The 24051-nt window shown below is 34.3% G+C and overlaps 1 protein-coding gene across 5 annotated transcripts in view; it reads right to left on the bottom strand.

The window, feature by feature from the left end:
- MBD5 (methyl-CpG binding domain protein 5) overlaps positions 1–24051 on the bottom strand; it is a 196611-nt gene that overhangs the window by 65569 nt on the left and 106991 nt on the right. For 3 of the 5 annotated variants that reach the window (XM_046658752.1, XM_046658748.1, XM_046658755.1), the window contains exon 3: positions 5548–5721. The exons of 1 other annotated variant lie outside the window; for it this stretch is intronic. The gene's annotated coding sequence lies outside the window, so the exon portion shown is untranslated. Of the gene's footprint in view, positions 1–5547; positions 5722–12473; positions 12495–24051 lie in introns of those variants that run through there. One more of the 5 variants, XM_046658753.1, reaches the window with a different exon arrangement.

The raw sequence follows: 24051 nt of genomic DNA, 5'->3' as shown, positions 1-24051 counted from the left end.
ATCTCACTAATACTCAGAATCAAGGACAGATCTTATATTTATGATAAAATTTGAATTTATTTCACAAACAGTTCTGATAGCAATAATGAAATTCAAAAAGTGGGGTATATGGGTGTTCTGAGGAGGATATATGCCATAATTCTACCAATGTTTTCATTTTCTTTCTTCCTTTCAATGTGCAAATTGGTCTATGAGAATTGGCTTTTGGTGAATTGAATTTTATGACCTGACTTACTTCTTTACATTGGTTTCTTCCAACCATATAGAATTCACATTAGATGTCATCTCCTCAAGAGACTATACTGTAAACCCTAGGTACTCTCTCACACTTTGTTAAATTTACTGATACCTCTTATTATCCAATTTTTTTTCTTATTTGTTTGTTTATTGACACTCTCTCCCCATAGGAATGTAAGCTCCCTCAGAGGAGGGACCTTGTCTCTCTAGGCCCTCCTATATTCTCAGTTCCCAGTATAGTACCTGGCCTACAGTGGGTGCTTAAATACTTCCTGAAGACTATGCATATTCTAATTAGTCAGTATAATTTTATATTCTGATTTTTACCATGTAGGCTTATCAAGTTTCAGCAACACATGTCTAAAATGAAAGAGAAGTTTTTAAAAGAGGCCAAGAGAAGCCAAGGAGTGTGCATGTTGGCAAAATACACAAAGGAAGGATTTTTTACTCTAGATTTGTCCCTAATGATCTCACAATCTCTGGGTGATAATTTCTGTGTAGAAAAAGTATGATAGAGATTCTAAGAAAATTAATATGCTAAATTTATGCTTTATTTGTAAGTTCATCAGTTTTATTTATTAAGTGGTTTATATACACACTTTAATTGGATTAATAAAGGAACCATTATAATAAATGAATGCAATAATATAAAAATTAAACATATTTCAACAGGATGTTAATTAGTGCAATAGACCTTTTTCTTTAATCTGCTTTACTGACATTCTTGTCAATCTAAGAATAAACTCACTACTTTATGCAGTGTTAAATGTATATTTTAAAAGTTATACCCTAAACATCATCAAAATTAAATATCAGAGAATACGACATCATGAAAATAAGTAAGTAGCTCTTCTTTATAAATCTTTCTGAATAATATCAAACATCATGAATTCCTCTGAATAATGACACACAAATTTGACTAATGGTAAAAATAATGAATTGATTTTTGAGCCATGTGATCTGATAAGTAAATTCTATTCAAATGTTTATAATGACATCACACACTGATCTTGTGCTGTTACTTGGACATACAGCAGGACAGAATAAATACCCAGTGAACTATAGATTTATCAAAGTGAGACTATGTAAATTAGGTAAAACACCAATATTTAATGTGTTATATAAGTCTTAATCATCATTTATACTTTTTATACTATGCTTATAAAGTTCATGAAATATTTAAAGTTAAATAAGAAGTCCACTCCATTCCTACACTTGCAAGAGTGAACGCCTCATGTTCTCCAGTTGAGAACAAGTCTCACATAAAACCTACCTCTATACTTACGTTCCAACAACAGATATGATTGGATGTAAAAAATAGCATTAGCATTGTGGAGAGTAATGTCTGAATGACTACAGCATAATTATCCTTTGATTGGATAATAAAAGGATGTACTCATAATCTTTCCATCATTATTAGTTAAATTATGCTTGTTAGAGTAACCCTAAATGACATTTGCCCTTTTCAATTATCTTTCACCCTCACGTCAATTATTCAAACAGCTCCTTCACAGCACTTAGCCAGTCTCCTCATCCAAACTTCCCATCTGTTTCACCTTTCACCTATTTATTCAAGCTACACTTTTATTTAGGAGCACACTTATCTTGCAGTTATATCTTTTTTCATTTTTTAAACACCTTCCAATAGATGAACCCTATTTTCACTCTGGTTATTATTTCCATTTGGTTCTTATCTTCATTGTGCAGCCATCTCTTCTAAAACACACCTCTCAGATACATCTTTTCTAAGAGATCTAGTGCCTCTGTTAGGCTCTACTTACTCAGCCCAAGTATCCCCAGTACATTTGCAGTTGTTTTACACAGTTGTATCAGGATATCTTAAGCACAACTTTCCTGCCCTAATCAATGAAACTCTCTAGTTCCTGAAGTCCTTGCCCTTTCAGTGCAGAAGAATGTAAAAGTTCACAACCCGTGCATGAGGGATCACATTCACATAGGAAGACCACATTTTTCACAAACTCTGAAGGTAAAAGGATGGGCTCCTGAGAGTGAGGCCAGTCTTCAGAGTCTAGGTAACAAGCATCCTGGCCTACGCCCATCTATGGTCAGGAGTATTATTTATATCAGGTCATTCCTTGCTACAAACGTTCAGCAAGTTACCCATTGTAGTCACACAGAGAAGCCTTCAGAGAACTAAATGCTGAGTATACTAGGCTGACATTGGCCACAAATATTTTGTAGCTCCTTCCATCAGGAGGTGGAATTTATTATTCCACACTGAATCTGGGCTGGCCTTCTGATTTTCTTTGAGCAACAGAATGTGATGGATATGCTACCGTTCAAGTTCTGAGCCTAAATCTCAAGAGGCCTTGCATCTCCCACTCTTGCTTCTCGGAATGCCGCTGTCATATGAACAACCTGAGCTATCCCCCTTGAGGATGCAAGACCATGTAGAGAGAGAGAAGTCCAGCTGGTCCAGCCAGTCGAGCTGAGGCCCCAGTCATGTAAGTGAGCCCAGCCAACACCATGTGGAACACGGATGAGCTGGCCCAGCTGAGTCGAGCCTAGACTGCTAATCCATAGAATCATGAACATTACTTCAAACAGCTAAAAACTATACTATACTCTAAAATATGGTTTTATTTAAATCAATTATAGTATTGAGAAGCTATGTAGCTCTACCCTTTATTAGCTTGTGACCTTGGGCAAATTTTAAATTTTCTTTCCTTATAAAATGGAGATTATAGCCTTATAGAATTGTTCTGGGGATCTAATAAGTTAAAAGTCTTAAACCAGTACTTAGCACACAATAAATATCCAAGTTGTTATTATATATACATAGCTATTAAAATGTTATAGAAAATTTAATAGCCCTGGGAAAGGTCCATGATATGGTCAGGTAAAAAACCATACTACAAAGTTGCATGTGTAATTATAAATCTTCATTTGCAAAGATGCTTATACATATGCAGAGACAGGAACAGAATAGCACTATTCTCCCAGTGGTTTTCTCTAGGTAGTGGGAACACAAGTGATTTTTATTTTCTTCATTGATTTCTGTTTTTTTGAAATTTTCTGTAATAAAAATGTATTGGTTCTGTAATCAGGAAAAAAACATTATTTCCAAAAAATTATATGTTATATTTATACAACAGCTAACTAATGTTTCCCTGATCCTTAAAAGCATTAGGGAAGCTTTTTTATTGGAAACAGTCACAGGCTTTGTGCCTAGTATTATCCTATTATTTCTCTTTCAGTTTTAGCTAAGTAGAGAAAAAGATACAGAGGGAGAAAGAATACCACATTAACCTTGATGATCTAAATACTAGAAGGAAAAATTAAGGCTATCCCTTTGATTGGTTCTAAAATGCCTCAGGGTGTTACTCTTATTTTTCTGCCTGGAATACCATCTCTCATCTTGACCCTCTTGTTCTTCACTAAACCAACTCCTATTTATCTCAGTTTAAATGTCACTTCCTCAAAGAAGCCTTCCCTGGTTTCCCCAACCATATTTAGCTTTCCAAGTATAACTTTGGTTCCTCTTGTAGTTCTCCCTTATAATATCCAGTAATTCACATATATTACTAAATCTAACTGACTTTGTCTTTGCCCTTGCCATTTATGTGACTGCAGAGAAAAAGCAATTGAGACAATTAACCTCAAGTTAAAGCTTCCCTTCGTGCCTTTAAAAATATATATGGAAGTGAAAAGTGAGGGTCTGTATGCATATGTAAGAGGAGCTTACTATGCATTTTATCTTAAAAGAGAAAAAGTGAATAATCACCAGCTACCAAATACATATCCCTAAAAAAAATTTAGAGAACTCTTTTAAAATGTAGTAATAGGTCATACCAGAACATATGTGAACTAATTGATAAAGTCACTAGAATTCTGAGGGAAAAATTATTTATGACTTATTTCTGTATATTAGCCACCAGCATAATTTGCTATTTTTGCTTTGACATAGTATAGTAAAGTTTCTAACAGGAAATATTTATAAAAAATACTTGTCTGGGGCTGGCCCGGTGGCGCTGTGGTTAAATTTGCATGCTCCACTTCGGCAGCCTAGGGTTCCCTGGTTTGGATCCCGGGTGCGGACCTATGCACGGCTTGTTAAGCCATGCTGTGGCAGGTGTCCCACATAAAAAGCAGAGGAAGATGGGCACGGATGTTAGCTCAGGCCAGTCTTCCTCAGCAAAAAGAGGAGCATTGGCAGCAGTTAGCTCAGGGCTAATCTTTCTCAAAGAAAAAACAAAATACTTGTCTACACTGATATAATCTATTTAAGAGTGCACTACGCAAGTTTAAGAATAATTTTTGCATCTTATCTACGCATTACTGGTGTTCTGGCTATTCAAGGTGTATCTCAATACACATAGATCAAATCATTGTTGAAAAATGATGTACACCAATATTGTTTTCTCCTTAAACTGTACTAAAACTGACACAGTTGTGAATTAATGCCCTTTTTAGGTTGTACAGTATACTGAAACAACTATTATTTACCTACTTTTACTATAAAAATGTTTCGCACTCTTCAATTCACCTGGCAGTGGAAGCCAAGTTTCTACGTGGAGTAATTAGTTCTGCATAGAGGTAATGTACCCCCCAATAACCTTGAAAATCAGGTTACTCTTAAAGTGAAAACAGGAAGACTCCTCAGCCAGTGAAGAAACCCACCCAAAAACATTGTCTCTCAATATGTATAAATATCTAGAAACATTCAAGTCCAATCAATATCTCCAGCAAACATAATTAAATACAAAAGACAACTATTGTCTAATAAATTGTCTGATAAAGTTTGTCAAGAAGCAAGTGGAGGAAGATGGTCTCTGTGTGGATTCTAGAAAGGGGAGCCCAAAGCATACAATGTCTAAGCCCCATGAAATAAATGATCTTTTACTGTTTTTGTGCAGCTCATATATCAGGAACAAAATAATACCTGTAGATGTTTAGTGATGTCATATGAAAAGTGTCTCAAGGAGACTCCGTTTACATTTGACTGTTCACTGAAATGCTGAGGGTGGCAGGGAAAATGCAGCAGCCAAAGAAAACTTATGCACAACGTACTCAGGCCTGAGAGTAAGAGAGTTTCAATAACACAAAACCAGGCCTGGAGTATTTTAGAGAACATGCTGAAGAAAAGCAAAACCTGTAGAAAATAAAGTCTCTAATTTAACAAAAAGGTAAGCAACATATGAGACCACGTTACAAACAGGAGGATTCGGCCAAATCCCACTTGTGGAAGTGTTTGGCTTGTACACAGCTTAAGAATAAAAACAACAGTGAATTAGTTGACAATATTTAAACCAAAAGATTTCACATGAAAATTTGCATTTCCTGCTTTACCTGAGAAACTGGACAATGTGGTAACACTAGGTCAACATTCCTGCCTTGCAACAATTATCTGGAACGGAGCAATGGCTGCTCCTTCAGATAGGACTTGGCTCTCCAGTTCACTGCAGTGGCTTCCTGCTTCATTCCCACCAGCCTGGCCTCTGTAGGCACTTGGGTTTCCAACCTCTGGAATAGAAAGGACCTTGAGATAAGGCTTGAAGGACTCACTGTAGCCCTTGACAAGAGGTACAACTTACTTTTTTTTAATGACCATTTAACCTACACTTAATAGTTTTTTCACAAGGGTGGAGGATGAACTCTCAGTGGATCATCATGTATTATTAGTATGTGTAGGATCACCAGAAAGCCAGCTAAAACCACAAGAACACAGTTAACTTTCTTTATGAACTTGAGTTGACCAAGACTGTGGTGATTCTTGAGTTAGCGGAAGTAGAAGGTACAGAGACCTCTCATTCAACTTCAATCCTCTCTTTCCTTCTTTCTTAGCACCATCACCAGCAATACCAGATTACCATTATCTCAGGAACTCATCTTGGGATCAAAGAATTATGGAACCAAATTGTACATTACCATTATTTGATTTATAAAATGCCACTGATTTTTTCCCTTAATTTAAAAAATTTTCTTTTAGTAAATAAGGAAAAAAATTTTATAAGAGCTTTCAAATGTGTACTTGAGATCTTACTGTATTTTCTCCTACTCATCTGGGAGACACTAACAAGGCTCTTCCTCAGACTGGGTAAAATAATCCTAGGGACAGTCTAACTCATTTTGTTCTGTTTCCATGGTCATTGGATGACCTTCTGATTGTTTGGTGGATTTCATAGATGCTCTGATATCATTAAGTAAGTGACCTGGATCCCAGGTACAAGTATTTCAGTCAAAGAAAACATACAACAAATAAGTCACTTGGCTTATAAATGAATTTCTTGTAAATATGGATGGTCTGTGTCAGACCCTAGAGGCCCATCACCCTTGAAAGCAATGGCAGAATTCACTTTTTAATTGGAAGAGCTAAGAACTACATCTTGGACCACAGTTACTCCACAGGGTGCTCCTCCTCCTCTGAGGTCTTTCCTGAAGCCAGCCTAATTTTTTTTCTTCTTGTTTTTGGGCAAAAGCAGAACAGAGGAATGTGCAGGATGGGATGTAGCAGCATTCTTGAATATTGCTGTTTCTCAGAAAGCAGCCAGGAGAGACATAGGAGAAACTAAGGGATGTGGGACCAAGGTTAAATAACTATATTTTATAATCTTGATATACTAAAGGTACTCCAGGCATTAGATTTAATGTTTTAAGTATTTATTTGGCATCAACTACATGTGAGGTACTGTGATGGATACTAGGGACCCAAACATAAAGAGAACGTAGTCCCTATTTCAAGGAGCTTATTGCCTGGGAGGTGGAGGGTAGGGAGTTGGGCAGTCAGGTAAACACGTAATTATAACATTGAATGATACCAGCTATGATAGGGCTAAGTATGGAGTGCTAAATGAGCACAAAGAAAGAGCTGGTTCAGTTTTCAGGAATCAGAGAAATGAAGAGGAAGGATACATCTGCAGATGCACAGAGGTTAAACAGGCGAAGAAAGGTTAGCAGGAGACCTGAAACTTCACCCAGTCCGTGCAAATTATCTTAGCTCCAAAAGATTAATCTCGAAGATTTTACACTTCTGTCTGATAATAGCAATTCCAATATTGTACTCATTTTTAGCTGGTAAGCAAGCATAAAGGTCTCATTTTGTCAGACCTTTTAACCTTGAGATGTGATAAGTGATGATGTATTACTGAATATTTTCCACAGGAAGATCTGGAAGCCTGCCTGATGCCTGAAAGAGAAAATGATGACCTGACAGCCAGATAAGCAAATATTGTTTTCTAGAAGAAATACTATCAAAGAACGATGATTCACTTCAATAAGAAAGTAATATTAGATGAGAGTGCACTGGAAGCTGAAGCTAAAAGGAGCAAGATGTGGAAGAGGGGGTCTTAGCCTTTAGATAAAGTAGTTCAAAACTGTTTGGAAGAATATCCTTTAATAAAAGAAGTCCATAAGTGATGGAAATAAGATGACTATTGTGCTAAAGTTATTTTACCCAATTGTATAAATAATATTAGCTGACATTTATCTTACCATCTTCTGGGAGCTGTGCTGAGCACTTTATGCATACATATATTAACTCATTTAATCCTTGTCACAACTGTATAAGTACGTACTATTATTTTTCCTTTTCTAGAACTGAGGAAACCAAGGTAAGAGAAATTAAGTAACTTTACCTTCTCTTTTCCTCTCTGATAATTTATATCCCCCTTTCCTACTTTATTTTTTTCTCTTTAGTATTTATCACTAGTTAACATACTATGTATTTTACTATTTACTCTATTATTATCTTTCTCCTCTAACAAGAATATAAGCACCATGAGCACATGGATACATTAGTCATCATAACAGACAAAAATCTCTGCTATTTTTTGCTTTGGGTTCCATAGCTCCTTGAAGGCTGCTTTGTATCACAACTTCTTTATTTCTCACATCACAAAGTACAGAACCCTATACATGCTGGAGCCAAAAATATTTGTTGAGTGAATGATGAGCACAATTAATCAGTACACATATACTGAGCTCTTGCCATGCTCAACACTTTGCTAGTCACCTAAGATAGGGAAGTGCAAAATACCATCTGGGTTCTCAAAGAACTTAACACTGAGGAACAGAAATAAGTAGAAGCATAAGGAATACCTAAGGTACAAAATAAGAAGTCCTCATATTTCATTACTTTCATTCTTCAATCATCTAATGATGGCTAAAAACACTTACTCTTCACTCCTCCCAAGATACCCTAGCATCCTGCTGCATTAAACTTTCTTTAGCTAAACTCCAGGGTCAACTCCTCCATGAAGACCCCTCCAGCCTCTGGCTTACAGTTACTTGTTCATTCCCCTCTCATTCTACAGTGCTGCTTACACATATGTAACAGCACACAGCACACTCTGTTTCATGTATACTCATTCCTTGTTTCATATATTTTTGTGTGTGTAGTCACCAAACACATTACCAGGTAGATGGTATGCAAATAGTGTGCTTTGAATTGAATTATTTATTTTTCTCATCTTTCAAAATTTTAAAGAACTTGTTTTACTCGCCTAAAATATAATCATAAATAGAAAAGTTCTTGTTATAATATGTTAATATCACCCAGAGATACACAAAGTGGCTAACTGCAGGTATGTATTCAACCAAAATTGAATGGAGGCTGAATAGAAACTACTTTTCTTATTTTATTTTCAGCACAATTTCTAGATACGAGGAATGTCTCCAGCGTCTAGAAGAGATCCTGGTACACAAAAAATTAATTGTTGAATAAATGAATGCATGTATATAAACCACGGAATTAAATGCTAAAGGGCATGGCACAAACTAAATGTACTATAGGAGATGATGTAACAAATAACAGAAAAAACAGTGAACTAAGGGTTATGAAGTCTGGCATCTGCAATTTTCTAGCTGTATAACTTTGAGCAAGACACTTAACCTTAGCTTTAGTTTTTTAATTTGTAAAGTTAATGGATTGGACCAGATCAGTGGTTTTTAAATTATTTCAGATGTAGATCTCCTCTGTCTAATAAACTCTAAATGGAACCTCCATTATATAAAACAGAAAAAGAGATTTGTTAGTAATAATTCATTTTCTAAGACCAAGTTATAATATTACTTATAAAATCCATCAATAGAATAATGGGCTATTTTGATTAATAAAAAGTATGAAATCAAGGGATATGGGTGACAGTTCCAATTCTAAATCATTTTCATCAACAAATTCACTTCTGTATTTTGTTTTGGCTTTATAATATCGGGACAATTCTGACTGCCACAGAAAACCAACTGCAAATGGAAACGTTTTTTTTCTTCTGCTTTTTTTCTCCAATTTCCCCAGTATGTAGTTGTATATTTTAGTTGTGGGTCCTTCTAGTTGTGCCATGTGGGACACTGCCTCAACGTGGCCTGATGAGTGGTGCCATGTATGCGCCCAGGATCCGAACCAGTGAAACCCTGGGCCGCTGCAGCTGAGTGCGTGAACTTAACCACTTGGCCATGGGGTTGGCCCCGAAACTTTTTTTTAACACCTAATTTGTCTTTGGCAATATTAAAATCTCTGCAATTAAAATGGTGTAGAAGCTTAAAGAAGGAGTAAAGAAAATTTTGTTTCCAAAATTAAATGATGGTATCTAATCACTACTCATGTTTCTGATCATGAATACAAAATATGGGCAAAACTTAAGTTAAGCCAGGAAACTTTCTTTAATACAACATTATCACATTAATTTGTCATTGCAAAACTGTTAAGGAGTGATAAGGATACGTGGCAGGAAGATGCCCCTATGTCCTGTTCGTATTTATTCAATGGAGCATACACATGCTGTAGCAGTGCTCTTGCTTGCATAATTTGATTTGGGTATATAATAATGGACTCAAGTTTTTTAAAAGCCCAGCTAAAAACTTAAAAATAAATATGCCTACCCATAGGAAGTTCAAATATCTACATGAAAATTGGTAGCAAAGCTTTAGTCAGCAGTCCATAAAAATACAGACTAGCAGCACAGTTTATTTTTGTTTCATGATGTGTTCGTGTGTTACAATTTGGTATAACACATTTGAGTGTCCATGTTATTTTTAGCACAGTGTTAAAATACTTAATATATTTTTAAACATTAGATTTGTGTCCAACATTTGGAAAACTCTGAAGAAATTCATCTAAGCTGGATGTTCTTCTGGTCCTTTCAATTCTATCACTTCTATATAAGCTAGAAAAGCAAGATAGACTTTATAAAGGTGATTTCAACTTTTTCAACTCATTTTACATATATTTACTGAGAAGAGACACCTATGGGACAGGGAAGACCCTGATCAGATTAAAGTGGAGAACTTTTGTTAGGGAGTGTTATGAATACAGCTTTAAAAAACATGTCAATCTCCCTAGTATAGGGTAAATCTCTATGCACATGGGCTAAAAACAGCTTTAGTATCACAGATCCACGACATTTCTAACATAAGCATTGCTGGTCTACAGGTATCTTAATTTATAAATGCAATTTCGCTCCTATGTAGTTATTTTCTGATAATGAGATCTGTCAGATGGAGAATAATTTTTCAGTGACTTTGCCTTTATTTATTTGAAGAACATATTCTGATTTGAACTACAGAGGAAACTCTTAACTGACCTCCACTTAAACAAATCACTGAATTAATCAAAACAGCATTTCTCTCTGAAAACAGATGAATGTTTACTTCTGCTCTTACCAGTTGAGTTGTGTGCTTTCCAATGTCAGCTGAATCTTTTCCAAAGCTATCTGAGCCAATACTTGCTGGTTTAATTTAGGTATTTAATAAAATATTTCATAAATTGATAAAATGTAAGTTAAAAACAGAATGACTGTTTCCATGAAAATTAAGTTGAAAGCATAGCTTTTAACACCAGCCTCTTAAAAAGTGAAGTTGAATGAGATGGGAAAGAGGAGAATTTGGGAAGGAAAACCTAAAAATCTTGAATAATTCTGAATTCAGATCATCTTGCAAGTGTTTCTGAGTTCTTGTTCTTCTCGAAAGTTCAAAAAAAATTTTTTTGATGTTACACTATTGGTGTAAAGACAATGCTGTAATAAGTAAACTCATAATTACAGAGACTTTGCTCTGAAAAGATTGTTGACTGAATATACATTTATACATTATAAATGAAAATAAAATGCTTAATTTTAAGTATTTTTTATGATTGTCTGCTTTAATAAATCTTCAATTAATGAACCAACTACAGGTTCAGATTGTGTTGGATAAGAGACCTTCTCTATTGCTGTTACAAAAGTAATACTTATTTGTGACCAAGAGTCTGAATTTCACATTGAGATGATGAAGATGGTTTTAGGATCTAAGGTCTAATTTCATTTGATTCTCTTATTCTTTCAAAAAACATATTGATAAAGAAGTTACTATATAATTATTAAATTAAAAAATCTTAGTGAGAAATGAGAACTCTGAAAATAGATATAGCCAGCAATACCTTAAAATAACTGACATAAAAAATGACAGAATTACAATGAGAAATTGATCAATCCACAGTCAACAAACATTTCTCAGAAACTGATAAACAGGCAAGAAATTAATAAAGATATACAAGATCAGAACTACACAATTAACATGCTCAGTCTAAGGGAAATACATAGAGAACTACATAAATCTATAGGAATTATAAAAACGTATTTTTTAAAAGCACACCTGAGATTGGAAAAATTAGAATAGTAGAGTGGTTAAGAGCATGAATACTGGATCCAGCTGCTGGGATGAAAATCTCACTTCTACTACCTGCTGTGTGACTGAGGGCAAGCTATGTCTCAGTCCCTCAGTTTCCTCATCTGCAAAATGAAGATAATAATAGTATCTACCACACAGTGTTTAGAAAGTTGAATAGATGAGCATTTGTAAAGTACTTAGTGCCTGGCCCATATTAAGCATTATATAAACATTTGGTAAATAAATAATAATAACCGGCCATAAAAGAAATCTCAATGATTCCAAACAAGTGAAATCACGTACAATGTATCATTTGATAAATTCTCATAAATATAGAATATCATAAGAAAATTATATCCCCAAACAACCCTGTATTTGCAAATTTAAAAAAGTCACTCATGGGGCTGGCCCCGTGGCCGGGTGATTAAGTTCTCGCGCTCCGCTGCAGGCGGCCCAGTGTTTCGTTGGTTCGAATCCTGGGCGCAGACATGGCACTGCTCATCAAACCACGCTGAGGCAGCGTCCCACATGCCACAACTAGAAGGACCCACAACAAAGAATATACAACTATGCACTGGGGGGCTTTGGGGAGAAAAAGGAAAAAATAAAATCTTTAAAAAAAAAAAGTCACTCACATTTAGGCAGTGTTGAAAGCCAAGTCAAGGTCAGTAATCATGAAAATTATAAGGAAAAAGTGATTGAATGCTCAAATAAATAGAGGAGAAAGAAAAATTCTGTATCACATCAGAAAAACTTAATATAATGGCTATTCTACTTTTGAATCTCTTCTCCATCTTTTCTAACTCCCCCAGCCTCACATACCGGTTGAAATAATTCAAGCTTAATAAAAAAAAAAGGTGGAGGCTATAGAAATTGGGAAGAATAATGCAACTCCATCTTGCATGAATGGAGAAGGACTGAATTTGGGAAGGGGATAGACAGGTAGAGAAGGAATAAATCTTCTGCAGAAGTTGATCGAAATGGGCCCCTTCACAGGTGTTTATGTGGAAATGAACAGGTCTTGAATATTTAGGAAGACAAATAACTATTATATGAGGTATAATGAATAGAAATAAAGAGATAAAACTGTCAGTACTTGAAGTCAGTATGATCTTGTACCCAAAAAACCCAAACTGAAAAAAATTTAAAACCAATGACAAAAATAGTTAGAGGACAGCTAGCTCATATATACCAACATACAAAAACAAGGTGAAATTGCCACATCTAATAATAAACTATGTTTAAAAAGTTGTATTATTGGTGCAAGAATAGGCAAGTAGTCTAAAAGAAGAGAGTGGCCACAAATAAACTCATAGAAATGCAAATTTAAATTCATGATAGAGGTGGCATTTTAAATCAGTACGAAAACAATGACCAATTCAATAAATGGTGTTGGGACAATTGGATACCCATTTGGAAAAAAACTAGTTACTTCCATAACTCATGTAATTTACAAACATGCATTTCAGATCATTCAAGATTTAAATGAAAACCAAAAACTAAAACAAACTAAAATATAAATGCATTAAGAAAATATAAAAGAATATATTTATTTGTGCCATTTATGAAGGCCTTCTAAAGGAGATACACAAAACAAATGCCATAACGAAAAAGACTGGTAAACTTGACTATATCAATTTAAAACTTCTGTTCAGCAAAAGGGCCACCAAAAACTTAAAAGACAATTGATAGCCTGGGGAAAATATCTGCCACATATATAGCACTCAAAATATTAATATCTGGAGTGTATAAAGAACTTCTAAACATCAATAAGAAAAAGATAAAGAGCCCAAAAGAAAAATGGACAGAAAAATATGGATAAGCTGAGAAGAGGAAATGCAAAAGGCCAGTAAGCATAAGAAAAGATGCTCAACCTAAGCAGTAACCAGAAAATGCAAAATAAAGCAATAAACAAGCATTTCAGGGGCTGGCCCAGTGGCACAGAGGTTAAGTTCGCATGTTCCGCTTCTCGGCGGCCCAGGGTTCGTTGGTTCGGATCCTGGGTGTGGACAAGGCACCCCTTGGCAAAAGTCATGCTGTAGTAGGCATCCCACATATAAAGTAGAGGAAGATGGGCACGGATGTTAGCTCAGGGCCAGTCTTCCTCAGCAAAAAGAGGAGGATTGGCAGTAGTTAGATAAGGGCTAATCTTCCTCAACAACAACAACAACAACAAAAAACAACAAAAAAAGCAGCATTGCTTTTCACTTATAAGATGTGTAAACATTTAAAAAAGATTGCTGATATCAAGTTTTTTCAGGAATATGGGAAAATAGTGTCATAAATTAGTAGAAGGAGAAACTATTAGTACTTTTAGAAGGGTAATGTCTCGGTATCTATATGAATTTAAGATGTGCACATCCTTTGAAACAGCAATTCCTCTTCTTCATCATGCCTGGAGAAACAATCAAATGTGTGCACAGAGAATTATGTAAAATGATATTCACAGCAGCTTTGATCATTAGAATGAAAAACAGAAAACAATCTAAATGTCTATTAATTAGGGAATGGATAAATAAATTATAAAACATTCATACTATGGAACATGATACAACAACTAAAAGAGGCATTTCTATGGTGATATGGAAAAATTTCCTAGACATACTGTGAAGTGAAGAAAAGTGAGTTTAACATATTCTAAATATGAAAACATTTAAGTAACATTTAAATAGCATTCATAGGTTGTAGTAATTTTAGTATCTATAGATTCATGAAAATGGGTTCCTCTTTTCATAAAATACCCAGAATTTCTAACCTCTTCATCTTTGGGTAGGCTTAGTAAAAGTAATCTTTGTATCTTAATCTTCAGAGACTAAAATTACGTGTTAGTTCAAACAAACATGTACTGAGCACCTATATATATCTAGGTGCTCAAAAACAAATAATACATGGTATGTTCCTGCAAAAGCTGTGCAATAACTTTTGGAAACTACTTGGGAGCTTCACCTAAGTGGCATCAAGCTATTAGGAAGAACAAAATTATGTTTATTTTTGGAAATCTACACAAGCTGAATATTTACTTTCAGGTACTGACTCAGGCATGAATTTTAACATATAACATAGAGCTGTCCAATTACTCAAATACTGTTTTCCTCTGTTCATTAACAGACTTCAATATTTTATAAGAAAAAGCCTAGAACACTAAGTATAAACCTTTATATAAGCATTTGACTTTGTTTCATTTTTATTATGCAAATGTACTTGAAATTCTTTAGTTTATAATCCAAATCCATTTCCTTGATGACTTAAAATGCACAAAAAAATTGTTTTTGGACCAAGAATGAAAAAATGACAGTGACCTTGATACCATCATTGAACACACCAATGCGTTACATTTGCGTTTCAAGAATACTCAGCGTGGCAGGAACTCTTGGGAATCTGGAATGACTTGGAGGTTAAAACACTGAAGTTGGCTTAGGAGGCTTTAGGAACATTAAGAGATGAGATGATGCAAGCAATTTTATCTCTGGGCAAATCCATCTAATGTTAATGAAAAAATTTCCATGGCAACCTGACACAGAACCAAAGGTGTAGAATAAAAAGATAAAGCTTTTTTAGTTCTAACTATAGGTACCACGTGAAGACTTTACTCTTTATTGCAGCTTTTTGTTCTTAAACATCAATTGGGATACATTTTAATATTTTATTTTTACAGTTTTCAAGATGGATACTGATGATTCAGATTAACCAATCAGCTAATAAATTAGTCTCTACTGACCTGCAGAGTCAAAGTCTCTGAAATAGGTTATGTAACTTTTAGGGGCATATATTAATTTTAGCTCATGGCTAAGCAGTATTACTAGGTATTGATTCATTACTTTTGTCAGAAACATATCCACATTACAATCAGAAAACAGATGTTAACATATAAATCATCTGTTAAACACAGCAGGCAACTACAAAACATAACTAATAAGTTTTTACACTAAAATCAAGAGGGACAAATAAAAGGAATTTACCAAATTTATAAGAAAATAATCCTGAAAACCTCAAGTAAATTTCAAATTTAGACTATCCTGCCATTTCTTACTAGTAATAAATAATTAATAAATAAATCCAAATATGTGACTGCAATGATAATTGTAATGTCTCAAGCACAAACAGTTCATAGACAGCTGCAGTGATAATTTTTATATTTTAGGCATGAACACTTCAACAGACAATATCATTTTTGAAAAAAAAATGCCAGGTTATTGTAATACAAGTGCTGTGATTTAACAGTATTATGTGACTAATGCTGAATGATAAAGGGATAAAATCCTATACTATTTCATATTTTCAACCTTAGTTTTATATTAGGCATTACCAAATGGCTCAATACTATATACTTTCTATTTTTCTAAGAAAATTCCTGGCAGTTTCAAGCTACTTCATATATATATAAATATATATACACACATACACATATTTATGTATATTTATATAACATTAATGTTTATATTCATGTAAATATATTGAAATATATTATGCACACATAAAATATCAGCGAGCCACTAGGAAATTTCATACTACAAAGTCTTCATTAATCTTACAAAATACAAAAAGATGACTTGTCATAAACAATTAAAAATGAAACTGTATTTAGCAAATATACATGTTTTGAGATGATAACGATGATAATCTTTTTCATTTGTTCAGCACTAGATAAACAAGAGTAACTGGGTCATACTGAATCATGAATTCAGATAATGAGGATTTTACAGTACCTGTATGTCCTTTTTCCCTTACTGGACCTTTTTTTTTTTTTTTAAAGATTGGCACCTGAGCTAACATCTGTTGACAATCATCTTCTTTTTTTTTTCTTCTTTTCCCCATACTCCCCCAGTACATAGTACTATATTCTATTTGTAGGTCCTTCTGGTTGTGCTAGATAGGATGCCACCTCAGCATGGCCTGACGAGTGGTGCCATGTCTGCGCCCAGGATTTGAACCGGTGAAACCCTCGGCCAATGGAAGGTATCTCTTTTTTGCTGTGTTAAGAATGGATTGGGAGAAGCAATCTGCTAGAAGTCTTTGCAATAAAAGCTGACAATCTGAAAAAATTTTGGATGCCTGTGCACAACTGTCTCTTAAGCTACTTCTTTGTATTTAACTCTCACTAACAATAGTAGGCATAATTGCAATAATTGGAGAAATGGTTCATGTTATCTTGGAGATTGTAATAGCCCAGGAAGTACATATTGGGAGTGGTTACACAGGTATTATAGATTTTGGAAAACCATATTTCAAAGTATTCAAAGACACATAAAAGTGCATTGTCAGTATCTGTTATAAGGAAGGCAAAAAGAGTTTTGAAGTTATGTTTTTTTTAAAAAAAGGACACTCAGATCATGACCATACAACAAGCCTAAGTCCAAAGCTGAAGAAACCAGAGAGACATTTGTAGAGGCTCAAGGGGTTACACAGGGAGCTTAGCACATGGCTTAGGTATTAAGAGGCCAGGTTTGAAAAGTAAAAGGAAACACACATAAACCTATGATTCAGCCTTCAAGACTTTATGTGACTTGATTTTTGAATACTTCCCCGACCACATTTTGTACTACTGTCTTCTTTGTAAATGACTCTCTAGTCACATGCTTTATTCTGTTTCTTGAACATATCAAATTTATTTTGGACTTTGGGTTTTTGCAGTTGCTGTTCCCTTTTGTAAAACTCTTCTAATATTTGAGCTCAAATGTCTCTTCAAAATGCCATCTTGTTTATTTTCTTCATAGCACATATTCCTAACTAAAATAATTTGTTTCTGTGTTTACTGCCTTTCTCCCATCACTAGAATTTAAGCAAAAGAGAAAGGATTTTGTCTATCGTTTTTATGGCAATGTCCTCAGTGCTTAGCATAGCATCTGGCACATTACAGCACAAAAAAACATTTATTGAATGGAAAGAAGGAAGAAACATAAGAAGGGAGGGAAAAATGAAATGGCATGCGAGAAAAATGTCAAAAATTTATCAAGTATAGAATTAATTGATGCTTTAGAGAAACCCTAAAGATATAAAAGGAACTTTTACAGTTATGATTGGAACTACAGGAAGATTAAGGGAAAGACTTTAATTGGATGAACAATGAAATTAAAAGAAAATTAAATTTCAATTTTGTTTCTATGTTTTTGATGAAAGAGAATAAACCTTATGTCAAAATGAAAAAATAAAATTGATTAAGAATAAATCATAGAGGACTTTGGCTTCTGGTCAAGATGGAATAATAGGGGTCAGATTTGCCCTCTTGCTTGAAACAACCAAAAAAAACACAAACAAAATATATGAAACAATGGTTTTTAAGACACTAGACAATACGCAATCAAGGACAGTAATCTTTCAGAAACAGGAAACAAAGGAGATGACCCCTAGAACTGTCCTAGCTTATTGCCTTAAGTGAGTTTCCAGTCTGTGTGCAGAGAAGGTGAACCCAGTTGGAGCTTAGCAGACTCTCCAAGTTGAGGAGACATAGCCCAAGAGTCAGGGATACCATGGCTGTGAGAGTTTGCAGGACAGAGTGCAGAAGAAGAGAGAGCTGCAGAGAAAGAAATGCAGAGATCTGCAGATGGTTACCTTTGAGTGTCCAGCAGAGTACTGGTCAGTGCATGCATATGAGGGAACTAACTGAGGCTGAGGAGAGAATCACCTGAAAGGATAGAGCGAACGGCATTTGGCATTCACACTGGGCTAGGAGCTAGAACACTTCATAACTCATAAGGTATAGGGTAGAATCTCAGAAGTGTCTTGTTCAGTAGTGGGGAATAAGTAGACTTAGACTAAACACTGTTCTGATACTGCCTAATGAGTCTTAAAAGTAAGATCCAGAAGGATCAAATTGTTATTTCCAAGTAACTTAGCTGCATTCCAGAGCAAAGCTGAAGAATACTTAAAGGCGTATAAAAATACTTAGTACTTAACAAGGAAAAATTCACAACGTCTAGCACCAAATAAAAATTATCAGACATGGAAACAAACAGGAAAATAAAACATAGTGAGGAGAAAAATGAATCAATCTTGGATGAACCTCCAGGGAATTATGCTCAATGAAAAAGCCAATCCCAAAAGGTTACATACTAAATGATTCCATTTATTTAACATCTTTGAAATGACACAATTTTAGAAATGGAGACCAGATTAGTTGTTGCAGAGGTTAGGGATGGGGATAGGGTGGGGCAAGATAGAAGTGGGTATGGTTATAAAAGAGCAACACAAGGGATTCCTGTGGTGATGGAACTGTACCTTGACTGTGGTGCTGGATACATGAACATACATATGAGATAGAATTGTAAAGAACTAAACACACACAAAAGCACATAAATAACTACAAGTAAAACTGGGGAAATCTGAACAAGACCACTGTTTTGTATTAATATATTCTGGTTGTGATATTTTACTAATTTTACAAGATGCTACTATTAGGCGAAACTGGATAAAGTTGACATGGAATTTCTCTGTATTATTTCTTACAATTGCATGTGAAACTACAATTAAATCAATAAAAATTCCAACTAAAAAATCGATTGAAACTGATCCAGACTGAACAGGTTTTAGAATTAGCAGATAACAATATAATACACTTATTATAACTGTATTCTATACATTCAAAAAGATTAAAAAAAACCCCAAACTGAACTTCTAGAGATGAAAACTATAATGTATGAGATGAAAAATACACTGAATGGGATTAGAAGCAGAATTAGACATTGCAGAAGAAAAGATTAGTGAGCTTGAAGACGTAACAATAGAAACTATCCAAAATAAAACACAGAAAGAAAAGGGACTGAAAAAATATGAAGAAAGAATCAATGATCTGTGGGATGATTCAAGTACTATACGTGTAATTGGAATCCGTGAAGGAGAGAAAAAAGCAGGAGACAAAAAAAAAATTTAAAGAAATAATGGTTGAAATTTTCCCAGATTTGATGGAAACTGTAAACCCAGAGATGCAAGAAGCAAAATAAATCCCAAGTACAAAAAGCATGAAGAAAACTACCCTAAGGTACGTCATAATCAAATTGCTCAAAACCAGAGATAAAGAAAAGGTCTTAAAAGCAGCTAGAAGGAAAAAAACCATGTTATGTACAGAAGAAGAAAGTTAAGGATGATAGCAGAATCCTCAATGAAAATAATGCCTGTGAGAGGATCGTGGGCTCTCATCTTTAAAGTCCTAAAAAATCCTCCAAAACCTGTCAACCTAGAATTCTATATACAGCAAAATTATCTCTCAAAAATGAAGGTGATATAAAGACTTTTTCAGATACACAAAAGATGAAAGGATTCATAACCAGCAGACCTGCATTACAAGTAATGGTAAAGAAACTCTTTCAGGAAGAAGCAAAATGATACCAGATTGAAATCTGGATCTAGGAGAAAGGAATGAAGAAAACAAGAAATAGTAATTGTATTGATAAACATATAAGATCTTTTTCTTATATTTAAATTTCTTAAAGATATTAACAATTTGAATTTAAAAAAGTGTGCATGGGGTTTATAACACACGAAAAACTAAAATATATGACAACTATACCATAAAAGTCAAAAGGGGAAAAATGGAAGAACACTAATTATAGGGTTCTAATACTACAAGTGAAGTGATATAGTATCATTTGAAGGTAGATGGCGAGAAGTTAAAGTTGTATACTATAAACTCTAAAACAATCACTAAAATAAAACAAATAATTATAGCTAAAGAGCCATTAAAAGAGATAAAAATGGAATCATAAAAAGTACTCAATCCAAAAGACGACAGAAAGAGAGGGGAAAAGAACAAAGAACAGATGGGACAAATATAAAGCGGAAAATATGGGACAATGATAGACTTATACCTAACCATATCAATTACCACAGTAACGTAAATGGTCTAAACACCCCAGTTAAAAGGCAGAGGTTGTCAGATTGTATAAAAAAGCAAAGCCCAAATATATGCTGCTTACAAAAATCACACTTTAAATATAATGACACAATAGGTCATTTTATATATATATACATCTCATAGGTCACAATAGGTCAAAAATGAAATTATGGACAAAGATAAATCCTGTTAATACTAACTGAAAGAAAGCTAGAATGGCTTTTGTGATAGCCAAAACTGAAAACAAGCCAAATATCTATCAACAGGTGAATGGATAAATTAACTGTGGCACATCTAGATAACAGAATATAACTCAGAGGAAAAAAAGGAACTATTGACTCATGCAGCAGCAAGAATAAATCTCAAAATAATTATCCTGAGTGTAAAAAGCCAAATGAAAGAAGAGAATATACTGTATTCTTCCATTTACATAAATTCTAGAAGATGAAAACTAATCTATAGTGACAGAAAGCAGATCAGTGGCTGCTTATGGATATGAATGGGGGTGAGGAGAAAAGGGAGGTAGGGATTAGAAAAGAATATAAGGAAACTTTTGGTGGTTATGGTTATTTATGTTCATTATTTTGATTGTGGTGATAGTTTCACATATGTTGAAACATCAAAGTACTCTTTAAATATGTGTTATTGTATGTCAACTATACCTCAATAAACTCATTAAAAATAAATAAAAGGAGGAATCATTTTTTCTTACAGAAGAATTCCAATCAATAAATGCAGAAGGAATGAGGGAGATAGGAAATCACTGTTAGAACACCACAGTTATAATTGTGGCAGGCATGATCCATCAATGAATGCTAAAAATAGTAAAATAGTAGGTGAAGGTTTAAAAAGAAAGACAACATTTGCATGGTATCAAAGTTTCTCCTTCCAAATATCTATTAGTTATAAAGCAACTAATTTATAAGGTATAGCTATATTTATAATTTATATCTATTTATATATTCATGTAAATTTCTAAAGTTATATTTATTAGCAACTTTACAGTGGAGAAACCTGACAGACACCTGCTAAACCAAGTGATCAAGGTTAACATCATCAGTAATAACACATACTAACATCATGTGCCAACTGTTATAATACACTGAGAAGGGTACATCACTTCCTAATATTTGTCTGCCAAATGCATACTCTCCATCTAATCAGGACAAAACATCAGGGGGACATTCAACAAAATGCCTGACTAGTACTCAAAAGTGTCAAGGTCATGAAAGATGAGTAGGGACTAAGGAACTCCAATAGATTGGAGGAGACTAAAGAGACATGAAAACTAAATGTAATGTGGGATCTTGGATTGTATCTTGAAAAGAAAAGGTACATTAATGGAAAAAATGGTGAAACTGGAATAAAGTCTACGGTTTTTAATAATATTGTACCAATATTAATATTTTGGTTTTGATAATTGATAAAGATCATGGCTAAGCAAGATGTTAACGTTAGGGGAGGGTAGGCAAAGCCTATACGGATATGCTCTGTACTATTTTCGCAATTCTTCTGTAAGTCTAAAATTATTTCAAAATACAAAAATTTTTAAAAAGAATAAATCACAATCTCAGACAGGTGAAAAAAAGTAACTGATCGTTCATCTGCTTTAACAGATCTGCTACCTGATTCTTGACCTATATGATTTCCTGAAGGAAACAAATGAGAGAACCTGGAGATGAGACGACTGGATTGATGAGAGGACTTGAAGAACAATGGAGACTAGAAGAGATACTGGAAGACTACATAACAAAACTGTTCCTATCTTTTTAAAAAAGGAAAAGAAAGTGGAGATCTCAAACTACAAACCAGTCAGGCTTTAAATCATGTTTTTAAGCCCTCCAAGATTTCTAGAAGGAATCAATGAATGGATAGCTTTACATGTGTTTAGAAAGGAAGGTAGTGATAACTATGACCTAGTTTGGCTTCCCCAAGAACAAGTCACGTCAGACTAACCTCAATCATTTTCTGAAAAGTATTACTTGCCTGACAGATCTGAAAAATGCGCGACCTAGTACATTTGATTTCAAGAAGTTATTTGGCAAAGTCGTTAGAAATCTCCTGTGGACCAGATGGTAAAATAGAGCTACGTGATATTTCAAAAGTCACACATATTCATTATTGACTAAATTACTATTCATAGATTTATGACTCAATGTTCAAGTTCAATCTCCTATTAGAAAGAGTTCTCCACTGGCAGATCAAAAGGCTTTCTATGCAATCCCATCCAAACAAACATTTTCCATTAGCTAGGATGAAGACACATTGAGCTGGAAGAATGGCTAATGGTTGCAGAATTAGGATCCAAATATCCTTAGAGAGGTAAAAAAAAAAAAAAAAAAAAAAAATCACCTTTAAAAAATAAGATTAAATGAAAGATGGAGAAGATATAATTTACAGTATACGATTCAAAAAAGACTTTTTTGCTAACTGCAAGTTCAGTGAGTCTTGCTGTATAATATGGCTGGTAAAAGGGCTAACAGGATCATATTTATCAGAGAGTGATATTCAACCTAAATTAGAATGGGAAAGTCTTTTGATAAACTGGAAGTTTTTTCATATTTCATTCATCAATTTTCTTTAATTCACAGACAAAAAATGAGAATAAATAAATCTTCATGATAGATGGAAAATTCAAATGCCTTTGAAACAAGAATCTTTCTTGAAAAATCACCCTGCTCAGATGGAACAAGAGCATTATATCTCATTATACCCCGTTTTTGATAATGTTGGTGAATATGGGTAGAACAAACTCTGTTAGAAAAATGGAGCAGCCTATTTATTAGAGTATCATGGCTAACGTCGAGTGAGAATATTTTATATAAGCTAACTCAGCACAGGGCCAGGATGGCAGTGGAGTGAGAGCTGGAGAAAATAAACAGAAGACAAATGTTTATTAAGCACTGGTAACAGATGCTGAGCAGTAATTTTCCTATTGTGTCTTAGGTGCTAACCTTATTTTAACTAGAACCAGTTCCCATTTTATTCTATATGTTAGGATTCCAACTGAGATTTCATTACATAAAAGCTTCCTATAGTTATCAATAAAACAAATAAAAAAATCAGTCATCTTTTAAGATATAAGGATTAGAAGGCAGAAGTATAGGGACCACAGTACACACACTCATGAATTAACCAGAGAATAATAAGGCCAAATATAATCAAGTAGACCACGTAATCAGTTTGCCAGGGATTGGTAACCACTACTAAATAGTTGGCCTCAATATCAATCCTTTTCCATTTCACACATTTTTATTTCATAGAGAGATACTGAGGGCCTGAACTAGAATTTTGAGAGTGAGAGTAGAAAGAAGGTGTACAATTGAGTAATATTTGGGATCTGAAATAAGCAAGTCTTAGCAATTACACGGATGTGTGGGGCCTGA

The sequence above is a fragment of the Equus quagga genome, chromosome 4 (assembly GCF_021613505.1).
Source record: "Equus quagga isolate Etosha38 chromosome 4, UCLA_HA_Equagga_1.0, whole genome shotgun sequence".
Taxonomy (NCBI): Eukaryota; Metazoa; Chordata; class Mammalia; order Perissodactyla; family Equidae; genus Equus; species Equus quagga.
The sequence above is the reverse complement of the archived record's forward strand: the minus strand, read 5'-3'. Positions and strand labels throughout refer to the sequence as shown.